This window comes from Mytilus galloprovincialis, chromosome 10, assembly GCF_965363235.1.
Source record: "Mytilus galloprovincialis chromosome 10, xbMytGall1.hap1.1, whole genome shotgun sequence".
Taxonomy (NCBI): Eukaryota; Metazoa; Mollusca; class Bivalvia; order Mytilida; family Mytilidae; genus Mytilus; species Mytilus galloprovincialis.
Genome location: NC_134847.1, coordinates 73,355,948 through 73,367,176, shown reverse-complemented (window position 1 = coordinate 73,367,176; position 11,229 = coordinate 73,355,948).

Here is an 11,229-nt window from a genome sequence, read left to right as displayed (position 1 = left end):
GTGCCTATATTTGGAAATTTTGTCAGAATTTCGTAATTCTCTGGTTTTATTCATTTGAATGCGTGAACAAATTTTGCCCATGGACCCCCATTTTTCTTATTATAAATCTTTTACATGTATAATTATAAGCCATTTGTAAATAAATAAAGGCAACAGTAGTATACCGCTGTTCAAAACTCATAAATACATGGACAAAAAACAAAATCGGGGTAACAAACCAAAACCGAGGGAAACGCATTAAATATAAGAGGAGAACAACGACACAACACTAAAATGTAACACACACAGAAACGGACCAAGCATCAGACAAAATCCCATGAGAATAACAAATATAACATCTTATAAAGTCTTATAAAATCTTATTTATTTTTCATATATAATATAAATTTTTTTCTGAACTTTAACCGGTCAATGATAAAGCTATAAAAATTCAAGAAAGAACATTTTCCCGCCACAATTTCAATGGCTAATATTTCGAAAACAAGCACATTGACCCCTATACTCTTTTTGCTTTTTTGATTCCTCAATTAATCCCCTATCAATATATACTAGTGTTATGGAAAGCTATTAATTTTGAAACTAAGCAGCGAACTTCCTTAATGCATGCACTTGGTGAACTATTATTTTTTAATAGCCACCTTAAAGAATTACTTTTAACAATTTCCTGTGCGTATTGGCGTTGCAGTAGGGTTGTACAAATATAAGTGATCAGTTTCTGGATCCATTTAAGATAAAGATGGATTTTTTCTATACAGTGCTAAAAACCAAATCTGTGATAACTAGACGCCTTTCTATCCTCAAAAGAAACGCACAAAAAAGAACGAATGCATATACAATCAACAATATATCTTTGGCAGACAGTTATAATCTAATTTACAATAAAAGTGATTTAGAAGAAAAAGAAAATTCATCTATGACTTTCATATTCTAACATATTTCGAAATAGTTATCAAAGGTACCAAGATTATAATTTAGTACGCCTTTACGCGCGTTTCGTCTACATAACACTCATCATTGAAGTTCATATCAAAATATTAATAAAGCCAAACAAATATAAAATTGAAGAGCATAGAAGATCCAAAATTCCGAAAGGTTGTGCCAAATACGTCTAAGGTAATCTATGCCTGGGATAAAAAAAAAATCCTTAGTTTTTCGAAAAAAAATTCAAAGTTTTGTAAACAGAAAATTTATAAAAATGACCACATTATTGATATTCATGTCAACACCGAAGTGTTGACTCCTGGGCTGGTGATACTCTCGGGGACGTAACGTCCACCAGCAGTGGCATCGACCCAGTGGTGTAAATAGTTATCAAAGGTACCAGGATTATAATTAAGTATGCCAGATGCGCGTTTCGTCTACATAAGACTCATCAGTGACGCTCATATCAAAATATTTGTAAAGCCAAACAAGTATAAAGTTGAAGAGCATTGAGGATCCAAACTGCCAAATACGTCTTAGGTAATGCCTGGGATAAGAAAATCTTTAGTTTTTCGAAAACTTTAAAGTTTTGTAAACAGGAAATGTATAAAAAAAATGAGAAATGTTCAATTGTTAATTATTATTAGTCATGGATCCAGCAAATAACCAAATCCACCCACACAACCAGTTCAATCCTCAAGTTGGAAATCCATTACCAATGCAAAACCAAGTAACTACTATTGTCATCGCACAACCACAACAACTGAAAAATCCCCTACTTCTTGTTGACGTTCAATGTCGCAGAGAGTGGTCTACCGGCTTGTGTGACTGTTTTTCTGACATTGGAAATTGTAAGTATAGTATAATGTTAGAGTTGTTAGAGCTACTACAGAGACATTATTTAATTTAGTACCCCCGTCGGAAAACTAACTTAATGTAAATCAAAACGCAAACTGAATTGAAGGATTTGGGTTCTGTAGTTATATCCCTTTTACCTTTTTAAGGGATAAACCATTAAACTCTAAAGCATATAATATAGTAAATTACCAAGACGTAGATGAAAGCAACAGTAGTATACCGGTGTTCTATGATCATAGATCGAATAAGCGAAAACAAATAAGGATAACAAACCAAAACCGAGTGTAACCTGATATTGGTTAAGGACAATTTAAAACAAAGGGGGTTGAACCTGGTTTTATGGCTACCCAAAGCTCCAATATATGGAAATGTTAGACATACTGCCAAAACGATAACATTACGTGACAGGAATACAGTACAAATAAACAAAAACGTTCAGGACAGAGAAATACATAGAGAAATAATATAATAGTACATTACAACATGTTAACCACAGAATAACAGCGGCCACCTTCCATACACAGTGCACCACAATAGAATTTTGAACTGTGCGTTACACCAATGTATCAACCCAACCAAAAAGTGACGTCAGTGATAAATTTGGAAAGAGCTTTTGTTTGTTATGGTGTTATTTATATGTTTTCTAAACATTCCAATAATATTGATATATAACTATGTGTATTTATTTGAACTTTCTGTCATGTCGATTTTTTTTCTAAATGATAACTGTGTGAAAAGTTAATCATATGCGTATCGTTTTTAAAAATCCTATTACTGAACAAAATGATTAATTATAGTAAATTGTACATACACATAGAAATTAAAAATAAAATGCAAACAAAAACGATAAGACATAATACAATATCGAAACAGACTTACGAATGACAAATCGGACACGAATGATGGGTGTATAAATACCGAGACTTGTCTTCTAACAATGCGAATTCACACTCGACAAAACTGTCATATTCGGGAATAAGTCACAATTGGAACTTAGCAGAGCAGACGAAGTAGATTGTAAACTAGAATATAAGATGTGAGAAAAATTCGTTTAGTTAGTTTAGACACAAACATATCGAATATGGTCTAATTCGGGAGGTCTCGTAATTAGAAAAAACGACGGGAAACTTAATGGAAAAATTTCGTATCAACCTTGATATATACTGTCAATATTTGTATTCTCTCAATCGATTTATGTCTGTTGAACAGCAGTATACTATTGTTGTCTGTATTTTTATGACTTTCTAGCGAAGTTGAGAAGAACCTTATTTTGTTTTGCTTGGTATTGGAGAGGTAGTTTAATGGCTGTGGTCTGCTATCCAATCAATATCATTATTTGTTTTAAAACATTACGTTTAGAGTTATAAGAATCCCAAAATTTTGACAAACAAGGCTTATAATCTGTTCTGCCAGATGTGTGTTTCGCCTACAAAAGACTTATCATTTGCACTCAATTTGAAAAAAGTAAAATCACAAAAATACTGAACTTAGAGGAAAATCAATGCGGAAAGTCCATAATCACATGGCAAAATCAAATAACAAAACGCATCAAAAACGAATGGATAAGAACTGTCATATTCCTGACTTGGTACAGACATTTTCAAATGTAGAAATGGTGGATTAAACCTGGTTTTATAGCGCTAACCCTCTCACTTTGATGACAGTCTCATCAAATTCCGTTATATTTACATTGATGCGTTAACTAAACAGACACAATAAATAAAATAGTCAAAATATGGGTACATCAGTCAACATCGTATAACAATTTTAAAAGGAACAATTTAACAGAACACAAAAACATCTATCTACAAACAAATTCATTGATTTTTGTGTCTGACGTCAGAATATTTTATACGTCACATAGATTTGTCGTTCAATGTGCATACAAACAATTTTAAAATTTACATAGGCAATGTTAGCATATAGGGTTGAAAAATCAAAAGTATGTAAGAATAAATTTCAGAAATAGACCGAGATTGAAAATAGTCCAAAAGTTATATATATAATTTATAAGAATCCACAAATAGTTAATTCCACTACGCGATTGAAGGATTTTGACGTTTATGGTTCAACGTATTTGGAAATTCATAATAGAAATATATCTTAATGACATAAAATAGAACAAAAACGGTTGGAAAGAATTTCAAATTGAAGAGGTTCAAAACTAAAATATTCCAGAAAGTTGTGCAAAAAACGACTCAGGCAAAATATGCCTAAGAGTAGAAAAAAATAGTATTTTGAATAATTAAACATAGCAATGATATTCCATGTCTACTAGTTATCAAAGGTACCAGGATTATAATTTAGTACGCCAGACGCGCATTTCGTCTACACAAGACTCGTCAGTGACGCTCATATCAAAATATTTATAAAGCCAAACAAGTACAAAGTTGAAGAACATTTATCCAAAATTCCAAAAAGTTATGCCAAATATGGCTAAGGTAATCTATGCCTGGGATAAGAAAATCCTTAGTTTTTCGAAAAATTCAAAGTTTAGTAAACAGAAAATTTATAAAAATGACCACATTATTGATATTCATGTCAACACCGAAGTATTGACTACTGGGCTGGTGATACCCTCGGGGACGAAACGTCCACCAGCAGTGGCATCGACCCAGTGGTGTAAATAGTTATCAAAGGTACCAGGATTATAATTTAGTACGCCAGACGTGCGTTTCGTCTACACAAGACTCATCAGTGACGCTCATATCAAAATATTTATAAAGCCAAACAAGTACAAAGTTGAAGAGCATTTATCCAAAATTCCCAAAAGTTATTCCAAATACGGCTAAGGTAATCTATGCCTGGGATAAGAAAATCCTTAGTTTTTCGAAAAATTCAAAGTTTAGTAAACAGAAAATTTATAAAAATGACCACATTATTGATATTCATGTCAACACCGAAGTATTGACTACTGGGCTGGTGTTACCCTTGGGAACGAAACGTCCACCAGCAGTGGCATCGACCCAGTGGTGTAAATAGTTATCAAAGGTCCTAGGATTATAATTTAGTACGCCAGACGCGCGTTTCGTCTACACAAGACTCATCAGTGACGCTCATATCAAAATATTTATAAAGCCAAACAAGTACAAAGTTGAAGAGCATTTATCCAAAATTCCAAAAAGTTATTCCAAATACGGCTAAGGTAATCTATGCCTGGGATAAGAAAATCCTTAGTTTTTCGAAAAATTCAAAGTTTAGTAAACAGAAAATTTATAAAAATGACCACATTATTGATATTCATGTCAACACCGAAGTATTGACTACTGGGCTGGTGATACCCTCGGGGACGAAACGTCCACCAGCAGTGGCATCGACAAAACGTCATCCAGTAGTTGTATCATCCTAGTACTTGATAAATAACTCGTGAATTTTTTTACCAATCTTAGAATTTGTTACCTAGACGTGAGTTGTGACTACATAAGACTCTTTTCTATCGGATGGAAGTTAAATCAAATTTAATATTAAAGAGCCTTTAAAACCGAACATTGCGAAAATTTGTGCCAAATCCTCAAAAGTAATCTCTGACTTGGTTAAAAAAAAATTTAATAAGCAAAACATGTGTGTTGCAGGTTTGTTTACTTGGTGTTGTTACTGTTGTGCTGTGTCGTCATTGGCGTCACGTATTGGAGAATGCTGCTGTACTACATGTTGTGCTCCTGCTGCAGAAATCAATATAAGGACCAGAATAAGGACAATGGTTGGAATACGGGTAATCTCACTGTGTTTTTCATCTTTGATAGAGTGTTTCTCTTCTGAAATTAAGGGGCTTTTTTTCTACATGCACAAGTATCAGCTACATGTTAAATTGGTAATGGATCCGGTAAAACCATCATACCTGGTTAGAATGGTACAAATATTCAAATCTCAACATTTGAAACCATAGCCGTTTATCTCCTGCTTTCTTAAACAATTCGTTTGCCGTAAGAACTGCTGATGTTTATCTGTGCTCCCTTAAACAATTCGTTTGCCGTAAGAACTGCTGATGTTTATCTGTGCTCCCTTAAACAATTCGTTTGCCGTAAGAACTGCTGATGTTTACCTGTGCTCCCTTAAACAATTCGTTTGCCGTAAGAACTGCTGATGTTTATCTGTGTTCCCTTTCATTTTGAATCATGAACGATGAAAATCATAGAGTTTTTTTATTTTGTGTAATATATTGCAATAAAAAATTATCAAACAGAAAAAAAATCAAAGAAAAGAAATGCAACATATTAGAACAAAACATTTGATTAAATCATACAGCACGCTATAACGGGTCCCGAAATAACTAGTGTAAAAAATATCAAACAGGAAAACCACAGGTCTAATCCATTAGTAAAAATAGAAAACCAAAAAATATTTAGGAACCACCTCAAAAAAACGGCATCCACTCAACAACAGGCTCCTGGTTTGGTTAAGAAGCATAACAATGCATTGGGTTTAAACGTTTAGTATGCACCAGAATCACCCTAAGCTGAGAGAGCTATAGTGTAACAATACAACATAAAAAATTACACTATAAAATATCAATTTAAATGATTTCACTCGATTAAAACAAACCCAAGTATTAGTATTATGATTATAATGTATAATTATTGTAGGGCGACATGTGTAACGACTGTATGACTGTTTGTTGTTGTGGTCCATGTGCAGCATGTCAAGAAGGAAGAGAACTGAAAAACATGGGAATCTAAAATAAACGTATGCCTTAAGACTATTAGGAACGGACCAATACTTATACTTATTATCAACATTAAAATTCTTATTACATAGAAACTATGTACATTAAAATTGCAGTTTTAGTCATATGATATACCTGTTTGATTAAAAGGTTTTTTAACAAATGTTTTAATCATCATAAATATATATGTTACTTGTCGGCAAACAATGGTAATAACTGATCCAAATATCATATAAATCAATAGGCTAACTTTCTAAAAACTGTTATATATCGGAATGAAGACTCTTTCATTGTCAGAAAAAAAAAGCCCATATTTTTTTTATTAATTATCCTCCCTTATAAAGTAAATAAATTACACTGTACATATTTAAAAATTCATAACTGACAAATTCATTTTTTAAATCCTGTTGTCAGTCAATATAGATCAAATAAATATGTTTATACAATTCCGTAATATAAACAGCCTTGCTTAATTTTCCAATATTCCAAAGTAGTTTGTTTTATAAATATTAAATATATCAAATTGACAGCATTTATGTGATAGAAATATATGGTCTAATTTCGAGGTACTAGCTTTTGAAATGTTAATTCATTTGTGTTACAAAATGTATTTCTAAATAAACTACTTTGCAATACAAATGTCGATATTGATCTTGAAAAACTTACTTGTAATGATGTAATAAGATTTATTAGGACATAATAAAGAAATACTAGCAAATTACGACTGATTTTTATAGTATGTTTCTACATTGTACTGTAACACCACTCTCCCAGGTTTGGGGAGAGTTGAGCTTTCACAAATATATTAAGCCCCACCACATTCTGTATATGCCTGTCCCAAGTCAGGAGCCTGTAATTCAGTAGTTATCGTGGTACATATCTGTTCAAGATTGTTTTTGCTTAAATATTTCTTTATAAATAAGGCTGTCAGTTTTTTAAGTTGAATTGTTTAATATGTTTCTGTATCGGTGCCTTTTATAGCTGACCATACAGTATGAGTTTTTCTTATTGTTGAAGGCCGAACGGTGATCTATAAAAGCTCACATCCACTTAATTTGAACTTTGGTGAATATTTGTCTCATTGATGTTCATTCAACATCTTATTTTCTTATATACCATACCAACTCGAGTCATTTTTATGAATATTCTCTTCGCCTTTATGAAATGAGACAGTATACTGTATTGAATACAACATGTAATAATATTGTATTATCTCCCGTACTCCATTATCCCTGTGCATGTATGTTTACAACTTATTGTTTCCTGACTCGTGATCTACACAAGCAACAAGTGCAATAACCGAAGACAAAAGGAAAAAAATAATTCCTTGAACGATTGAATACCACAGTCACTGGGATATGAAATATTTTCAAATATAGCACGGACAACTAAGGCAGATAAATGCAAAATGCATAAGGTAGCACTCCACAGTTAGAAAATGAAATTAAAAATGAGCCACAAAATGATTTATCATCTCCTATTCCTGGATTTCTAATACATTAACCTAACTGTTTGTGTTGTACATGTGCATATGTATGTAATCAGTATGTTCCATAGATTTGATTTTCAAAAGTTAAAAGAGTGAAAATAAATTCCTTTTATGTGTATCCATGGCAACATTCTGCATTTATTTACCAGAAAATATTGCAAAAAGGGGGGTGGACATGTCACATATCCCCCCAAAATTTGGATCAAACTAGAATTTCAATGCCTTTGAGTAATACCTTTTTAGAAACTGTTTTCATAAATCTTCCTAGTGATCAAATAAAAAATGGGTGTCTTTCGCCTCATTTTTTCGTAAAATCCAATCACAAAGTTCGTGCGATAAAAAGTTGGAAAAAAACATTACAATAATTGCCGGACCAATGTATGGTAGGGACATGCAAATACGGACTGTCATACAGAAAACAGCCTATATTACATACATTACATACTCTTGGTGTTCATATAAACCCAATACAAAGGCTATTTTAATACTCAGCTATCCAAAAATGAATTTTATTGCACACTAGCTCTCATATTTGAAAAATCCACAGGGGCCAAAATGCGAAACTACACACCTAACTGTGGAGTGCTACCTAAGGTGAATTCAATTGATCTAAATGTGTTTGCAGTTCCTATATAACTAAGGGTCCTCGTCGTGTATAACCTAGTCATGATGGTATTCGTGAAACTTTCAAAAAGATGACATTAACTATATGAAAGTTATGGAATTTTGTATCAACTAGAAAGGGACACTTCTTATGCAAGTGATACTGGGGTATTTTACCCATACACAAATTTACTCATTTCGATAGTAAACATTATCTTGTCATTGATTGAACCTTGCTTTCATTTACTAGATGTTTCAGGGTATTGAACAGATTTAGCTGTATCATTGATATATAGTTATTAAGCCAAACAAGTTCAAAGTTGAAGAGCATTGATGACCAACAATTCCAAAAAAATGTGCAAAAGGCGGCTAAGGTAATCTATGCCTGGGATAAAAAAAAATCCTTTGTATTTCGAATAATTCATACTTTTGATAACCGGAAATTTATAAAAATGACCACATAATTGATATTCATATCAACACCGAAGTGCTCAATGCTAAATATAACTTAAAGTCATAAGAAACGAGTGACCAGTGAAAAATAATGTTCTTCAAATTCTTGAACCAATGCATTCAAACATCATAAACTTAGTCTTCTGTGCACGAATTTTTCATTTTTTTCGCATAAATTTCATATAATCGTCAATTTTTTTTTCAATCGGTTTGTGTTGTTGTGAAAATATGGCAGGCAATTAAAGTTCGTGTTTTGAAGCCGAAGTTTAACGATTGTCACCTGTTTGTCAACAATCAACAAAATATCAACAAAAAAGCATGGAAATTGAGCACGTGTTTAACATGTAAATTCAGATAATAGTTTATTTTAAGGACATCCATGTGTATTACGATCACCGGATTTTTACGAGATGGGTCACACTGGGGTCACTTTGCATACGGAGAATATGTCGGGGGGATTGCTTCCTGAACATAATAAAAGTACATATACTTTTTTTCTGAAAAAAATTCTTTAATTTATTCATATTTAGAAGAAGTTTACTTTATTTTAATTGCTTCCTATATACGTCAGACGCGCGTTTCGTCTACAAAAGACTCATCAGTGACGCTCGAATACAAAAAAGTTTAAAAGGCCAAATTAAGAACAAACATCATATTATTTGACCGTTTAGCATCAACCTAAAGCATTCTCTTGCAAAAATGTTCAATATTGCGGACTTCAAGCTATCAAAACATTTTGTTGGAGTAAACTACCTGTCAGGTTTATGACAGTTATTATCCATTCGTTTATGTTCCAACGCTTTTGATTTTCCCATTTGATAAGAGCTTTCAGTTTGTTTCGGAGTACGGTATTTTTGTTATTTTTACTTTTTGGTAGACAACAATTACCTTTGTTAACCCCTTAACTTTATGCGTCGTCTGCAATCAATTTTATCAAATCGCGATTTTCAAAATCAGACACGATAATCAATGTCAAAGATGATTATGTTATAATAATTCTTACAACAATAAGTGCAGATAATAAAATTATGTTAGAGATACCACACTATTATAAGGAAATCCAAAGACTATATTAGGTAATCAATAACTATGTATTTCTCATTAACAGTTTAATCCCGCTGTAATTGTTTACACCTGTCCTAAGTCAGGCATCTGATGTTCAGTGGTTGTTGTATGTTTATGTGGTTCATAAGTGTTTCTTGTTTACAGCTTTTATATAGATTAGACTGCTGGTTTTCCCGTTTGAATGGTTTTACACTAGTAATTATTGGGGCCTTTATAGCTTGCTGTTTGGTGTGAGCTAAGGCTCCGTGTTGAAGGTCGTACCTTGACCTATAATGGTTTACTTTTATAAATTGTTACTTGGATGAATAGTTGTATTTTTAGCACTCATACCACATCTTCCTATATCTATATATGTATTCATAGAAAAAACTTAGATTTAAACTAGCAGATAATGATCCAACAACCAAACATATGATTATATAAAGATATGTAAGATTTTTACCAAAACTAAATTCTTGTATACGTAAAATTGAGAATGGGAATGGGGAATGCATTAAAATGACAACAACTTGACCAAAAGGCAGAGTGTTTCTCTCTAGAGTGAATTTGATAATAGGGTTTGGAAAAGTGTGTAAAATGAAATAAGCTTCAATCTAACTAAAGTACTTGCACAAAACATGTTTAACTAAACTATGTTTGCTCCTGTCCTGGCCTTTGTTACTCTTGCATGTTTTTTTTTTTTATTGTTTTAGTTCATTTATGTTTTGGAGTTTAGTGTGACGTACATTTTTCACTGAACTAGAAAACTTGTTTTTAATAGGGGACAGCTAAAGCCCGCCTCTCTGAGTGTGGGATTTTCTCGCTGTATTTAAGACCCATTACATTTTGGTGTCCTGTCGCTGTTTTCTGCTCTTTGGTCGAATTGTTGTCTCTGTGACCCATTTCTCATGTCCTTTCTAAATTTGACACATAGGAAATTGTGGTATCCATTTTGAAATGTTTCATTATGATATAGATATTCAACGATGTCATATTGGAATGTATCTATAACTTAATGGATTGACAAAATACGAAGTTTGTTTATATTGTACTGAATAGGTTTTAACATATCGGCAAGTGAGTTGCTAATAAATATAATGATTGCATATACCTGCCTTTTTCAAAATTGTACCAGGTCGCAGAGGTGTAAGCTAGTTTGCAAACTCACCATTTATCTTCTTCTTTTCTTTTTTTTTTT